This window comes from Vipera berus (assembly GCF_964194415.1).
Source record: "Vipera berus genome assembly, chromosome: 5".
Classification (NCBI taxonomy): Eukaryota; Metazoa; Chordata; class Lepidosauria; order Squamata; family Viperidae; genus Vipera; species Vipera berus.
The window spans coordinates 54,263,436-54,277,836 of NC_138207.1; the positions used below are offsets into that span (position 1 = coordinate 54,263,436).

The window sequence follows — 14,401 nt, forward strand, 5'->3', positions numbered from 1 at the left end:
CAGCACCGCAGGCTGGGAAAACCTCCCTATGCATGTTTAATGGGGTTTGGGTTACTCTGGTCCTAAGGCTGTAGCTCTTTTCTAAAGTGTCCTGCATGACACAAAGGAAGAACTGAATACAGGAGCAATTTATTTCCTATCATTTCTTTGACTAGCATTCTTTTTTTTTTTACTTTTTGCCACATTGTACGAAATCATTTCTGGCAATTGCTGCTGTAGTCAAGTAGTGCATTATTTATTTTGCATACATCTACCGGTAAGCAAAAACAAACAAACACAGTGATGGACACCTTTACATAGGTGAATAACAAGGAGTTTTTAAGCCTGAGCAATGCCTATGTAGTGTAGCAAAGTAACCCAGAGAAAATAGTGCATAAATGTTTCAATAATCATGTCCTTTTTTCAGGGTTGCTAGATAAGTTTGAAGCCTGCTCCAGTAACCAGGTCACTAATATTTCAAATTGTCACATCCTTTTCTATTGCTTAATCATTGTGATATACTAATTGTTTTCTTTTCTCTCTTTACTAAAGAATCTTGTCTCAAGCATGGAAGTTCATTAAAAATAAGCTTTAATTACAGTATCTTAAATAAAATTAAATTCTTATCACAAATAATTTTTGGCGAATAGTTTAAATTTATACCTATATGATGCTATTGATTAAAGTTTATTATATTTGGTTTTGCTGTCTCTTTTTAAAAAATTCTACCCAGGGGAATGTTTTAATCTTTCTATTGTGGAGAGTTTGGTATGAATAAAAAGAAACATTGTAAACTAAAAATAGAAGTAATAAGTGTTTTTTTCTAAAAAAAAATAAATATCTTTTTAAATGGACAATGAGATTGAGAGCATCTATCAAATACATGTACAAATTTTGAAAAGGTTTTGGTTATTTTCAAATTTTCAAAATTGCATTCTAGCTTCCTCAGATATTTTTATCTAGTTGGACATAATACTGAGACTTTAAAAGCAATCATTATGCATAACAGATTTCTATAACATTGTATTTGGGTTCATAGAACATAGCTTTTTGTGCTCTCCATAGTAAGCATCTTGACATTATAAACACATTGTCATGGTTCCGACTAATGAGACAGATCAAAGAACATTGCATGATTGTTTATTCTAAAAAGTCTATAATAATAAGAACGAAGCATCGGCACTCATGGATGGATGCCAGAATCTGAATTCTCCTCCCCTTAACATCATATCATACAGAATTCCCTCCCTTAATTACACGTCATAAATCACATTCACCAATTAGTTTAACACACAAGATGACCCCTAGATTATGTACTTGATATAAATGGAAAAAAGCCACACTATTCAAAAATTATACAGAAATTGCCCAGGATTAAGGAACCCAAATATCCATGGCCACTCAGTCTTCTCAGAATTGAGCTTAATATTTTCTTTTCCATCCAGATCTATGCACTTTTCAGCCACTGAAACAAGACTCTTGCAGCATTAGTTGGATGGTCTGGAATAGAAAACAAAAATAACAATATAAACAAGAAATAACAAAAAAGAGGTTCTTTCAACATGTAAAAAACAAGAAAAAAGTTAAGAAAATGATTGGTCCATTAGTGGGGGAAAGTGGCAAGAAGGTGACAAGCAACAGGGAGAAAGCAGAACTATTTAACTCGTTTTTTGCATCTGTCTTTACACAAAGGGAAAAAAACAGTCCAACCTATCAAAAACAGTACTATAAAAAACAGATTAGAAACACAAGTTAAGATAGGCAAGAAAATGGTAAGTGAGCACCTGCCCAGTCTAGACAAGTTCAAATCACCAGGACCAGATGGATTATACCCCAAGGTTCTCAAGGAATTGGCAGATGTGATCTCAGAACCACCGAACTATATTTTTCAAAGATCCTGGAGCACTGGGGAACTACTAGAGGATTGGAAAAGAGCTGATGTAGTTCCCATCTTCAAAAAAGGGGGAAAATGAATCCAGAAAATTACAGACCTATCAGCCTGACCTCAATACCTGAGAAGATTCTGGAAAAGATAATCAAACAATGAATCAGTGAACACCTAGAGGCAAACAAAGTCATTACTAAAAGCCAACATGAGTTTGTCAGAAACAGATCATGCTAGACAAATCTTATTGCATTCTTTGACCAAGTGACAAAATTAGTGGACTGGAGGAATGCTGTGGATATAATTTACTTGGACTTCAGTAAGGCATTTGATAAAGTAGATCACAACCTACTACTTGGTAAGATAGAAAAATGTGGGTTAGGCAGCATCACCACCAGATGGATTTGTAGCTGGCTGACCAGCTGTACTCAGCATGTGGTCCTTAATGGAACTGCATCTACATGGAGGGAAGTGTGTAGTGGGGTGCCCCTGGGCTCTGTTCTGGGTCCAGTGCTCTTCAACTTCTTCATCAACGATTGGGACAAGGGGATAGATGGGGAACTCATTAAATTTGCAGATGATACCAAGCTGGCAGGAATAGCCAACACTCCAGAAGACAGGCTTAAGATACAGAAGTATCTTGACAGACTTGAACTTGGGCGCTATCTAACAAAATGAAATTCAGTGGTGAAAAAGGTAAGGTGTACAGGTATAGTATAGGTGGTATATGCTCAATAGTAGTAACTGTAAGAGGGATCTTGGAGTCCTAATGGACAATCACTTAAATATGAGCCAGCAGTGTGCTGCAGCTGTCAAAAAAGCCAACACAGTACTAGGCTGCATTAACAGAGGGATAGAATCAAGATCGCGTGAAGTATTAATGCCACTTTACAATGCCTTGGTAAGGCCACACTTGGAATACTACATCTAGTTTAGGTCACCATGATGTAAAAAAGATATTGAGACTCTAGAAAGAGTACAGAGAAGAGCAACAAGGATGATTAGGGGACTGAAGGCTAAAACATATAAGGAACAGTTGCTGAAATTGGGTATGTCTAGTTTAATGAAGAGAAGGACGACGGGTGACATGATAGCAGTGTTCCAATATCTCAGGGGCTGCCACAAAGAAGAGGGAATCAAACTATTCTCCAAAGCACCTGAAAGCAGGACAAGAAGCAATGGATAGAAACTAATCAAGGAAAAGGCAACCTAGAACTAAGGAGAAACTTCCTGACAGTTAGAACAATTAACCAGTGGAACAACCTGCCTCCAGAAGTGGTGAATGCTCCAACACTGGAGGTTTTTAAGGAGAGACTGGACAGCCATTTGTCTGAAATGGTATAGGGTTTCCTGCCTGAGCAGGGGGTTGGAATAGATGACCTCCAAGGTCCCTTCCAACTTTGTTGTTGTTATCAGCACATTGGTGATACCAGACCTCAAACTAACAAGATATCCGGTACTTTTGGGGGCGGAGCCAACTGTCAGAGCGGGCGGCTGTGTGAACGGAGCTCTCTCCACGCACAACCTCTCACCCAGTGTTCGCGGGGGCTTTTCGGAGCTTCAGGAGGTCCTGTAGGGACATCCGAAGTTGCAGGCAGCCCGGAGAACCTTCATGAGCGGCGGTTCGTGTTGAAGATCCGGAGAAAGTCTGATGCGAGCGAACCGGGGAGAAGGAGGCCAGTAATGGCCGACATGAAGATCTGACAGAGGGACGGAGCTAGCACGTAAGCAGCGGGACAACGGTAGAGCGGAGCTGACGGAGAGTGTATCCGAATATTAAATAGGAAGCGCTTGTGAAAGAGGTACTGGTTCGAAGTGGGTGCCTCATGGAGAGGGAATAAGCGGCGATAGAAGTCTTGAGGGAGGCGTTTGGCAAAAACAGCAAGGGAAAGAAAGCCGAAGACTATATGACTGCATTTTAGCTGGAGATAAACTACAACAGGTCAAAGTCTGAGCTTTGGAGCCTTAGAGACTGAACTCTGGATTGTCGGGCGTGGAAAGCGATCAGCTTGGTCTAGTCTGGTCTATTCTGGTAAATTTTGAATTCGTGAACTTTTGAAACTTTTGAAACTCTATTCTACTTGTCACGGGCGGCCATTTGATTTAGCAATTTAGTAACTGGAGGTTTGTTTAGTGGGACACCTACTGGTCTTTGACAGCAGAGGAAGACGGAAAAGGTGCCAATTTCTGCGCCGGAAACGGGGAAAAAAAAAAGAAGAAGAACGTGACTTTGAATATATTCATACTATAGAATTCTATTATATAAATTGCTTAGTTGGTAATAAGTATCTGGTGGTAACTGTTTTATATATCTTTTGTCATAGAGTTAAAAGGTTTATATAACACTCAGGGTATTACACATTGATAAAACGCTGCTATAATTGGGGAAACATGACAAGCATTTCGGGAGCAACTAAGCCTAGCGCTGGCAAAAAGGCGGCAGCACAGGGACAGGGGATGGCCTCAAGTCCCTCCAATCAGAAATCTATAGAGGATATGCTGCAAAGGGAAAGATCTAACTCGAATTCCTTTAAAGATTTACATGCCCTTTTGCAAAACCTACACGAGGCAATGGCCAAAAATCACGAGGAGATGAAGAGAGAAATAGGCCAAATAAGAAACGACACTGGTGAATTAAAGGGGAAGATCCAAGCGATAGATGATAAATTTGAAGGGATTCAACAACAATTAGTCAAAAATGAACAAAGACTTCAAGATATGGAAGCTAGAATGGAAAAAGAGGAAAAGAGAGTAGATGATTTAAATGAAACACTCCTTCAGGCTAATAAGGAGTTAGAAACAACAGTTATTTTTCTGGAAGCAGAAAAGGCTGCTCATTATCTACGCTTCCAAAACGTTCAAGAAAAAAGAGGGGAAGATCTGTTGGTCATGATGGCAGAACTGATGGCAAAGGCACTCGGTGTAGGGAAGGAGGAAATGCTGGCGGAAATTGATGAAACATACAGGGTCCAAACTAATTATGCGAGAAGGCACAACCTCCCAAAAGAAGTACATGTAAGGTTAGTTAAAAAATCAATTCGGGATGAGCTTCTGCATAGATCTAGAGAGGAACCATTAGAATTTCGGGGCCAACCAATCACCATCCTTAAACAGATACCTAAAAGGATGAGGGATCTGAGACGCGGCTATCAATTTTTAACATCTAAATTAATAAGAGAAAATGTAAACTTTAGATGGCTAACTCCAGAGGGTATTCTAGTTACGTGGCAGGATAGAAGGCATAGACTGGACACGATAGAGAAGGCAGAAGATTTCTATAAACGTCACTTCCATAGCCAAGAGGAAGCAGATTTAGAAGATCAAGATGGAAGGGAGGTAAGAGAAAGAGATACAATACGTGTGGCAATGGATGGGAAGATCTTAGCTACAGAGGATAGAAGGAACAAATCCGGTGAGTTAACAGAGAAACATGGAACTAGAGACAAGGAAGAGAGAGAGCCCCGAATCACGAGATCCACAAAAACCAGAAATAAGTAAGATGAAGGGAGGTGAGTGTAGTATTATGTCTGTGAATATTAATGGATTGAATTCGCCAGTGAAAAGGCGGAAATTTTTTAATAGGCTTATTCACCAACAATTGGATATCGTGGCAATACAAGAAGTCCATATAAAGGAACAACAAAAATATTTGTTAGTACAACCAAGAATAGGGAACCTATTCGTTTCCTTAGACCGACACAAGAAAAAGAGAGGAGTGGCACTATATGTAAACCCAAAATTGACTGCAAAACAAATTTATAACGATAAAGAGGGTAGAATACTGATAGTTGAGGTTATAATAAATCACAGGAAGGTCATGATGGTAGAGATATATGCCCCAAACCATAGCCAAGAACAATTTTTCAAAACACTTCACAATAAGATATGTAGCATTGATTATGAGGAGATTTGTTTAATAGGAGATTTTAATGCTATCCTAGATACAAATTTGGATTATATGGGAAAGACGCTTAGGAAAAAGAAGAGAAGAACTCTACCGAGATCTTTTCTCAACTTGGCGGAGGAACTAAATATCCAAGATGTCTGGAGGGAAAGAAATCGTAAGGCTAGACAATATACATATTACTCCAACCGACATAGCTCATGGTCTAGAATAGACATGGTATGGATGACGAAAGAAATTAGTTCAGAAATAGACGAGGTACATATAGCGACAGGTACTTGGGCAGATCATAATCCTATTAAACTTATCTGGAAAGGCTCCAAAAAAATACCCAGATGGACGCTCCAAAGAGCAATTTTAAAAGAAGACGAATTCAAATCTAAGATGGAGAGAGAACTAAGTTTTTTCTTTAAGGAAAATAAAGCTATAGACACCTCAGTACAAAACAATTGGGATACAGCTAAGGCAATGATGAGAGGGGTAGCGAGGGCATATATGGTATATAAAAATAAGGGGAAAAGACAACAACGGGAAAGATTAGAAGAGGAATATAAGAGCTTAGAAGTTATACTCCAACAAGATCCACAAAAAGAGAATATCAAGCAATCTATGGATCTGATTAAACACAAACTTAACATTCTAGACAAAGAGAAATTAGCCCAACAATTGAGAAACACGAAACAAAATTTTTTTGAAAATGCAAATAAACCGGGCCGGTGGCTAGCATATAAATTGGGAAAACAAAAGGGGAAAAACTGGATTCACGAATTACGAGATGAGGAAGGGAGAATATTCCACCAGGAGGAAAAAAAAAAAATTATAGCCCAGGAATTTTATGAACGTTTATACAAAGAAGATAGTCAGGCAAGTGTGGAGAAAATGGAGGAATATTTTCAAAGAGCCAAACTACCCAAGGTCACAGAAGATACCAGAAATATGTTAAATGAGGAAATTCGACTATCTGAGGTGATAAAAGCTATTAATGCACAAAAGAATAATAAAGCATCGGGACCCGACGGTCTTCCATCAGAAATTTATAAAGAATTACAAAATATCCTAGCTCAACCCCTAGTGGAGGTATTTAACGCAGTATTAGAAGGCGCAAGGACGCCTAAATCTTGGCTAGAGGCAAACATAACCCTTATCCCGAAAGATAACACGGACCATACATTAATCCAAAATTACAGACCCATATCACTTCTTAACTCGGACTACAAGATATTTACATCAATTATAGCGGAACGATTGAAACGATTTCTGAATGATTTCATACATGCAGATCAGAATGGTTTTCTCACTAAGAGACACACTAAGCACAACATTAGAATAATATTAGATACATTGGAGTACTATGAATTACATAGCGAACAACAGATGGCATTACTTTTCTTAGACGCCCAAAAGGCATTTGACAACGTTAAATGGTCTTTTTTGTGCCAACAGCTTAGCTTTATGAATATGGGTGAAAAATTCATAAATATAATTAGGGCAATTTATGACAATCAGGAAGCAAAAATAATTATTAATGGGGAAGCATCTAGCAAGTTTCAAATTCAAAAGGGAACACGGCAAGGCTGCCCCCTATCACCATTGCTCTTTATATTGACTCTTGAAGTATTAACGAGAACTATAAGAAATGACCCAAAGATAAAAGGATTAACCATTAAAAAGGAAACCTTTAAATTGCAAGCTTTCGCGGACGATCTGGTTTTTATTATGGAGGATCCATGTCAGACGGGACCAAAGCTATTGGAAGAATTATCTAAATATGGTGAGGTTGCCGGACTGCGAATAAATAGAAATAAGACCAAGATGATTGTTAAAAATATGACCAATAAACAAAAAGGTAGTCTGGCCGGAATCATGGATATAGAAATAGTCAAGAAAATAAAATATCTAGGGATTAACATTACGGCTAGATGCACTTCACTCAAAAAGGATAATTATGATAATGTAGTGAACCAAATAAAAGGTGATCTGGAAAGATGGGGAAACCTAAAACTCTCATTATTGGGAAGAATCGCTGTCATTAAGATGAATATTCTGCCTAAAATCCTGTTTCTGTTTCAGAATATCCCAATTCAACTCGACTCTAAATTTTTTCGAAATTTGGATAAATTATCACTAAGTTTTATTTGGCAGGGGAAAAAACCAAGAATTAAATTGAAATATTTACAGGACACGAAGGAAAATGGGGGTTTTGGATTGCCAGACTGGGAATTATATTACCATGCCGCGGCCCTGAGCTGGATTAGAGAATGGGTAATCTTGAGAAATAGAAGACTATTAACTTTAGAGGGTCACGATTTGCAATATGGCTGGCATGCTTTCCTATGGACGGAGAAACAAGGTCTTTTCTCGCATTTTCAAAGACATCGGATCAGGCAAGCGCTACTTAATACTTGGAAAAAAATTAGATCTCACAATTACACCAAAATTCCGGTCTGGCTATCCACCCTTGAAGCGATAGTTTACCCAAATCTGTTTGATTTGGGTAACATAATCTCATACAAGGATATTCTGAATGAGGAGGGGGAATTGAAACTTAGGAATGAACTAGAATTACAAGGTATAAAACTCGATTGGTGGGCCTACTTACAAATCCAATCGAGATTTAGGAAGGATAAAAATGAATGGGGGATATATACCTCTGAAACAGCATTGGACAAAATATTATTGGGACCGGACTCTAAACAAATAAGGAATTTTTATAAATTACTTTTGGGATATAAGCTGTTTGAAGAGCAAGTGAAAGACCCCATGTTGACCTGGGCTAACAATTTAGGACATAACATCGACCTAGATACTTGGCAAACAATTTGGGATAGAAATAAAAGGATAACACTGGCCTCATCGTATAAAGAAAATTTATTTAAAATGTTTTACCGATGGCATCTTCCCCCAGCTCGCTTAGCAAAAATGTACACAACAGCATCTCCCAAATGTTGGAAGTGTTCTGAAGAGATAGGAACATACTTCCACACGTGGTGGTCTTGCAGTAAAACACAAAAATTTTGGAGAATGATTTGGATTTGGCTGAAAGAAATATTGAATCAAGATCTGGAGTTTAGTCCAGAACTTTTCTTGTTGGGAATCACGAAAGAGAAATATCCTAAAGATGTGCTATACTTAACGATCCATATTATCACAGCAGCTAGATTATCATTTGCGCAAAAATGGAAAAAGAATGAGATCCCAGGACAAAAAGAGGTTATTAGGAAAATTTGGGATTGCGCTGAAATGGACAAATTAACTTTGGAATTAAAGAATAAAGATCAATCAGACTATTATAGAATTTGGAACAAATTGTATCTTTGGATGGATAAAAAGAAAGGTCTCTATTAGGTTTTACAGACTAACTCACTGTTTTAAATATTGTGGTATTTTATCGATTTGTAATCTAAGTGTATTTAAGTGTATTTTTGATGTACATATATACATGTATATATATATATTTAAACATTGTAGACAAAAAGGTTTGTCAGCTCGCTGGTACTGTGTCCAATGTTTTTAAATAATAAAATTAATAAAAATTTAAAAAAAAAAAAAAAAGATATCCGGTACTTTTATGTAGATGTAGTGAACAGGAGTGGGGGAGTGGGGGAATGTTAAACTGTGCCATAGTCATGTGGTCTTCAAGGATAGCTCCACATTGCAGTAGTAAAGCTGTGAGATTACAGCATGAATCACTGTCTGAAGTGACATAAATTTAAATCACTCACATTATATTTATGCGCTTTTACTAACACTCAACTAAAATTTATTTTTAAATGAAAGCTATACAGTACAATAGCTATTTGCTTCTTAATTTAAATGCATGCCAATCCCAAAACAGTTTTATTTTGTGATATTTGTAAACAACTAAGCGAACACTCTGAATTGCAAGCAGCAGAAGTAACTATCATAGACATAAAGGTAAAGGTTCACCCGCATATGTGTGCTAGTCGTTTCCAACTCTAAGGACCAGTGCTCATCTCCGTTTCAAAGCCGAAGAGCCAGCGCTTGGCCGAGGACGTCTCCATGGTCATGTGGTCGGCATGACTTGCATTTTTACGTGCTTTCGAACTGCTAGGTTGGCAGAAGCTGGGATGAGTAACAGGCGTGCACTCTGTTACGCAGCACTTGGGATTTGAACCGCCAAACTGCCAACCATCTGATCGACAAGCTCAGCGTCCTAACCCACTGAGCCACTGCGTCCCTTCATAGACATAGAAAGTAAAATAATTCCAATGATATAAATCAGCTTACAAGAAGCTATGATAGTGAGGACATGTTATGGTTTGATCAGCTATTTTTATTCAAGCCACAAATGTCACTTGATAAAGCAAACTTTTTATTTTATTTTTCCAGTGTGTTTGTCAAATAGATTTCAAGTTTTCATCACATAGAATGTATTTTCATAGAACAATCTTACATAGCTATTAACACACGCAATATACAATATTTTATGAACTGCTTTTATTCTCAGTTCAGTGGATTGTTTTATTTTCAGCTGTTTCATAATTTGTTCAATATTCACTTCTTGACTGATTTTGAACCAGACTTAGTCAGATCAAATCCAATCCCTCATCATGTTTACTCAAAAGTCAGCCATGGAGTTCAATAGCATTTATGGTGATTTAAACTTGGGGTCCTATGTTATTTTCTTGAAATAAATGCCAAGAACAAAATGAAACTTATTTTCATCAAGCTTGCACACAAGGCCCTTGTGTATGCAACCAGATGCATGTGCATACAAAACCATTTTCTTTCACATGATCCTATGTGCTGCAGATGCTTCCCCACGGGGGTCGTCAAAGTTCTGAGGCACTGATTTATTTTCATTCAGCCAGAGAAGAATTAAGCAGTTGTTTCACACTGAAAACCCCATATACTTGCATTATCCAACCACAGAAAATGTTTTCTATAACATTTATTCAAAGTCTGAATAGACAAAACAAAAAAATCACCCTTTTATTTGCAGTGTCTACTACTCATTGTTACGATTGCCATTATGGACTTAATTATTAATTAAGCTCCCTTTATTTGTTCCTTGATTACTCTAGTCTTACACCAAAGGTAATTAGTTATTGGCTTTCTCATCTCAGTTTGTTCATTTTTAATTGTAGAATTCTTATTATTACAATTAGATGACAGATGCTATAGCTGTACCTGAAGAACAACATCCCCTTGAGGTCTGTATGCTCCTGTTGGCTCCTCCAGCAGATCCTGGGGTAAAGTGATCTTCCCCTAGATACTCCTTGATACCCCTCTATTCCTGTTGTTTTTTAATGATTGTTTTGACTTGGTTGTCCTGTGTGCCTATGCATTATTATCCATTTTGTTTTGTATTATTTCTAACGTGGAATTATCATCCTTTCCTAACAAGCCAGATGAAATCACTGCCAACCAATTGTGTCAATACCATCCCTTTTTTTTTCACCCTTACCATGTAAGCTGCATGGAGTTACTTCAATAATTAAGTTGGTATCCAACGTGATAAATATATAAATTAATAAATAAAAAGTGTATTGGTCAATAAAGTCATCTTATAATAGAAAACAAGAACTAAGCAACTTTAGGACATTCTTAATAAGCCATCATTCAAGTAGCAGTTTTAAAGAGAAATCACAAAGAGGGAAGATTTTAAATAAAAGTATGGGATTCTTTAAAAGCCCAAATAATGCAACATCATCCAATGGTGGTACAGTTCAAACATAATGCTAAATCAAAACAAATAAACTACTATATGGCTTAGGACAGAGGTGAAATAGGTTAGTCTACCCACAGTTGCATTTTGAATAATATATGCAAATTAGATTTGGAAAAAGAAATGGGAGTATTGGCATAATCTGTGGGGAGTATGGTTTGTTCATAAAACTGTGTGAGAAAAGGATAACAATTATCCTTTATCGCAACTAGTACAATTTACCCTCATTCAGTGAAGATGGGTACAAATTTTAAGTCTTTAGTATAATGCACATTTGGAGGCAAATCTCACTGACCAAAAGACTCAAAACTGAGTGCTTTAACTCATTAAGACAGAAAATGAAAGATAACTACCCTATAATATTCATTTGAAAGAAGGAGTAGAGAAAAGGAAAGAAACTCAAAGCAAAACCATAGGCTTTAGTCAAATCCTAAGGCCACTTACAGAAATAAGAACCCCATTTTCACAAAGATCAGAGGCCCAATCAGGAGGGACATCAGGTTGAAGTTTGGTTCTGCTATGTTCCAATGTCCAGAACTGACTTAAATTTTTCTCTTCATTATTTTTTTCAGGGAGAAGAAGGAGGAGGAGGCCAGATCCAGTGTGACCACTGCATGAGTGTGAATATATATTAGTTTAAGGGGATGATTGTAAAACTTTGCATCACCCTTTGAAAAGTATTAACATGGTTCTTGTCACTTTAAATTAACTTTAGATAAGAGAGACTGACAGAAACATGAAGATGTATGAACTATATTTGACTGATATTCTGTCAAATATTGCATGGGGTTATGATCCACAACTTTTCCCATCTGCTGCTGATACCTGAACCCTTGTATGCACCGTGGATTAATTATCATATTTTGTTCTGATTTCACTTAGTGTAAAAGACTTTGAATGTTAAACATACTCTCAGAAATGAAAGGCAGGCAAGAGCGACTTGTGGGTGTGAATAGGGAGATTTTCTATGCAATGACTATATATTTAAACTAATACATTTAATAAAATAAGTAAATAAATAATAGCAAACTCAAATCTTCAACTATCCTGAAGTAGCCAGAAAAGCATGCAAAATTTGTATATTTAAAATATACTGAAATGTAAGTTTCATTGTTTGTGGCCATAGTGATAGCTTTTCTTATGAATTTCTTTGCTAAAAAACACAGCTGGGCAATCTTTCAGAGTTGGAGACCGTTCTTAAAATTTGACAGGTAATACAATGCTAGTATCTGGAAAGGTGATAGTGGCATTAGAAGTATGCAGATTCCTTTCCTTTCACATTTTGTTTAGCCTATTTTAAGGCTTACACAATATCTTTAAGATTCTTATGATGGATGACTTTTAGCTCCTTGATTGCACAGTGTTTCAGGAGCTGCAAATTAAGGGAAAGATGAAGTTCAGGTTACTTGGTCCTCTTGGAGAACATAAGGAAAGCTCATGTTAAACTCTTTTAACATGTAAATCAAAGGAATAAGTGAAATTACCTCAATATGTATCTTCATTCACCAGGAATGTAGAGATGTGATATGATGGCTCTGAGAATGTTTCTCAAGAAGCTTTCCAAACTGTTTTCATCAACAAAAGACTGCATTGTTTTATTCTTAATTCTGTAATTTAGATATGATGAGAGAAGAGTTTTTTTTTTTTTAATCCCATTTATATTCTGCCCTTCTCCGAAGACTCAGGGCGGCTTACAATCTAAAGCACAAATCAATTTGCTTAGCAATAGCCTTCATTCTATGTATATGCCTGCTTATTAGGGCTTTACAAGCGGCATTATTACAAAGTCAGCTTAATTGCCCCCAACAATCTGGGTCCTCATTTTACCTACCTCAGAAGGATGGAAGGCTGAGTCAACCTTGAGCCTGGTGGGACGCGAACCTGCGCTAATTGCAGGCAGCTGGTGTTACTTAAGGAGGCATTAGCCCACTGCTCCACCAAGGCACCAAGAATTGAAAGCTTTAAGGCAAACAATGGCCAGTATCTAAATCTGAATTCTATATCCAGAAATGTTCAAGGGAGTTGAATATTGCAGAAAAGAGTGTGATAGGTAGAAGCAGAAAATGGTTGGGTTATTCTATAAGGTTATTCTAGACTTGAATCCAACTTTTTATGGATTTTGCTTCTAGATTAGACTAACCCAGATGTTTGTCCTAAAGTATAGAATTCCAGAATTTTATGACTTGAAAAACAGTCAGAACTGAGGATTCCACTTCCACCCCATTTAACTGTTTTTCAGATATGAAAATAGATACCTACATTTTGAAAAAACACCATTGTTTCAATCCTATGTGAGATACATGGCTGCATATTCTACTCATAAGAAGTTACATTCATTCATTTTGAAATACTATTATTTAGTTGTCTTCAAAATATTCATTTATTTATTCGTTATATATTAATTTAAGGGGAAAGAGTTGCTATTATCTGAAAGGTCACCAATTTTAAGGGAACCAGTAGCAGATTTTAGATCAATATAAATTATGTTGTGGTTCAAAGTGGAAGAAATATAACAGACATTTTATCACTTTGATTCCCAAACACGATTATTTTATTTAATCTCATTAAATAACAAGAGAACCCTTTATATTAAAAACAATATGGCTGAATTGGTGTTTAAAGTGAATTGCTATTAGGCTCATTTGTTGAAAAATAGGGCAATAATGATGAGGAAGTATTTTTCATTTGTATAGGCTGTCATTTGGAATTGCATATCCAAGTCTTAATATTTTGATGGAAACTGCAATGTGAGTATAAAGTGATTGCTTGCACATATGCTATATGCTAATTGAACAACCAGAAGCAGAATAGAAATTTTACCATTTAATACAATTCAATTCAATTCAATTCGATTCGATTCAATTCAGCACTGAGTCCAAACCGTCTCTTTGCAGCTCACAGTATAATAAACAATAAAAACACAATACAGAACAAAACAAGATGG

The 14,401-nt window shown here is 36.8% G+C and overlaps 1 long non-coding RNA gene across 1 annotated transcript; it reads right to left on the reverse strand.

The window, feature by feature from the left end:
- Positions 1-937: 937 nt before the first annotated feature.
- LOC308668877 lies at positions 938-11,018 on the reverse strand. Its single transcript, XR_014026609.1, has 3 exons — positions 10,920-11,018; positions 9,696-9,966; positions 938-1,479 (listed from the first exon to the last, which is right to left on the reverse strand). It is a non-coding gene; the product is annotated as an uncharacterized lncRNA (long non-coding RNA).
- Between the last annotated feature and the right edge of the window lie 3,383 nt (positions 11,019-14,401).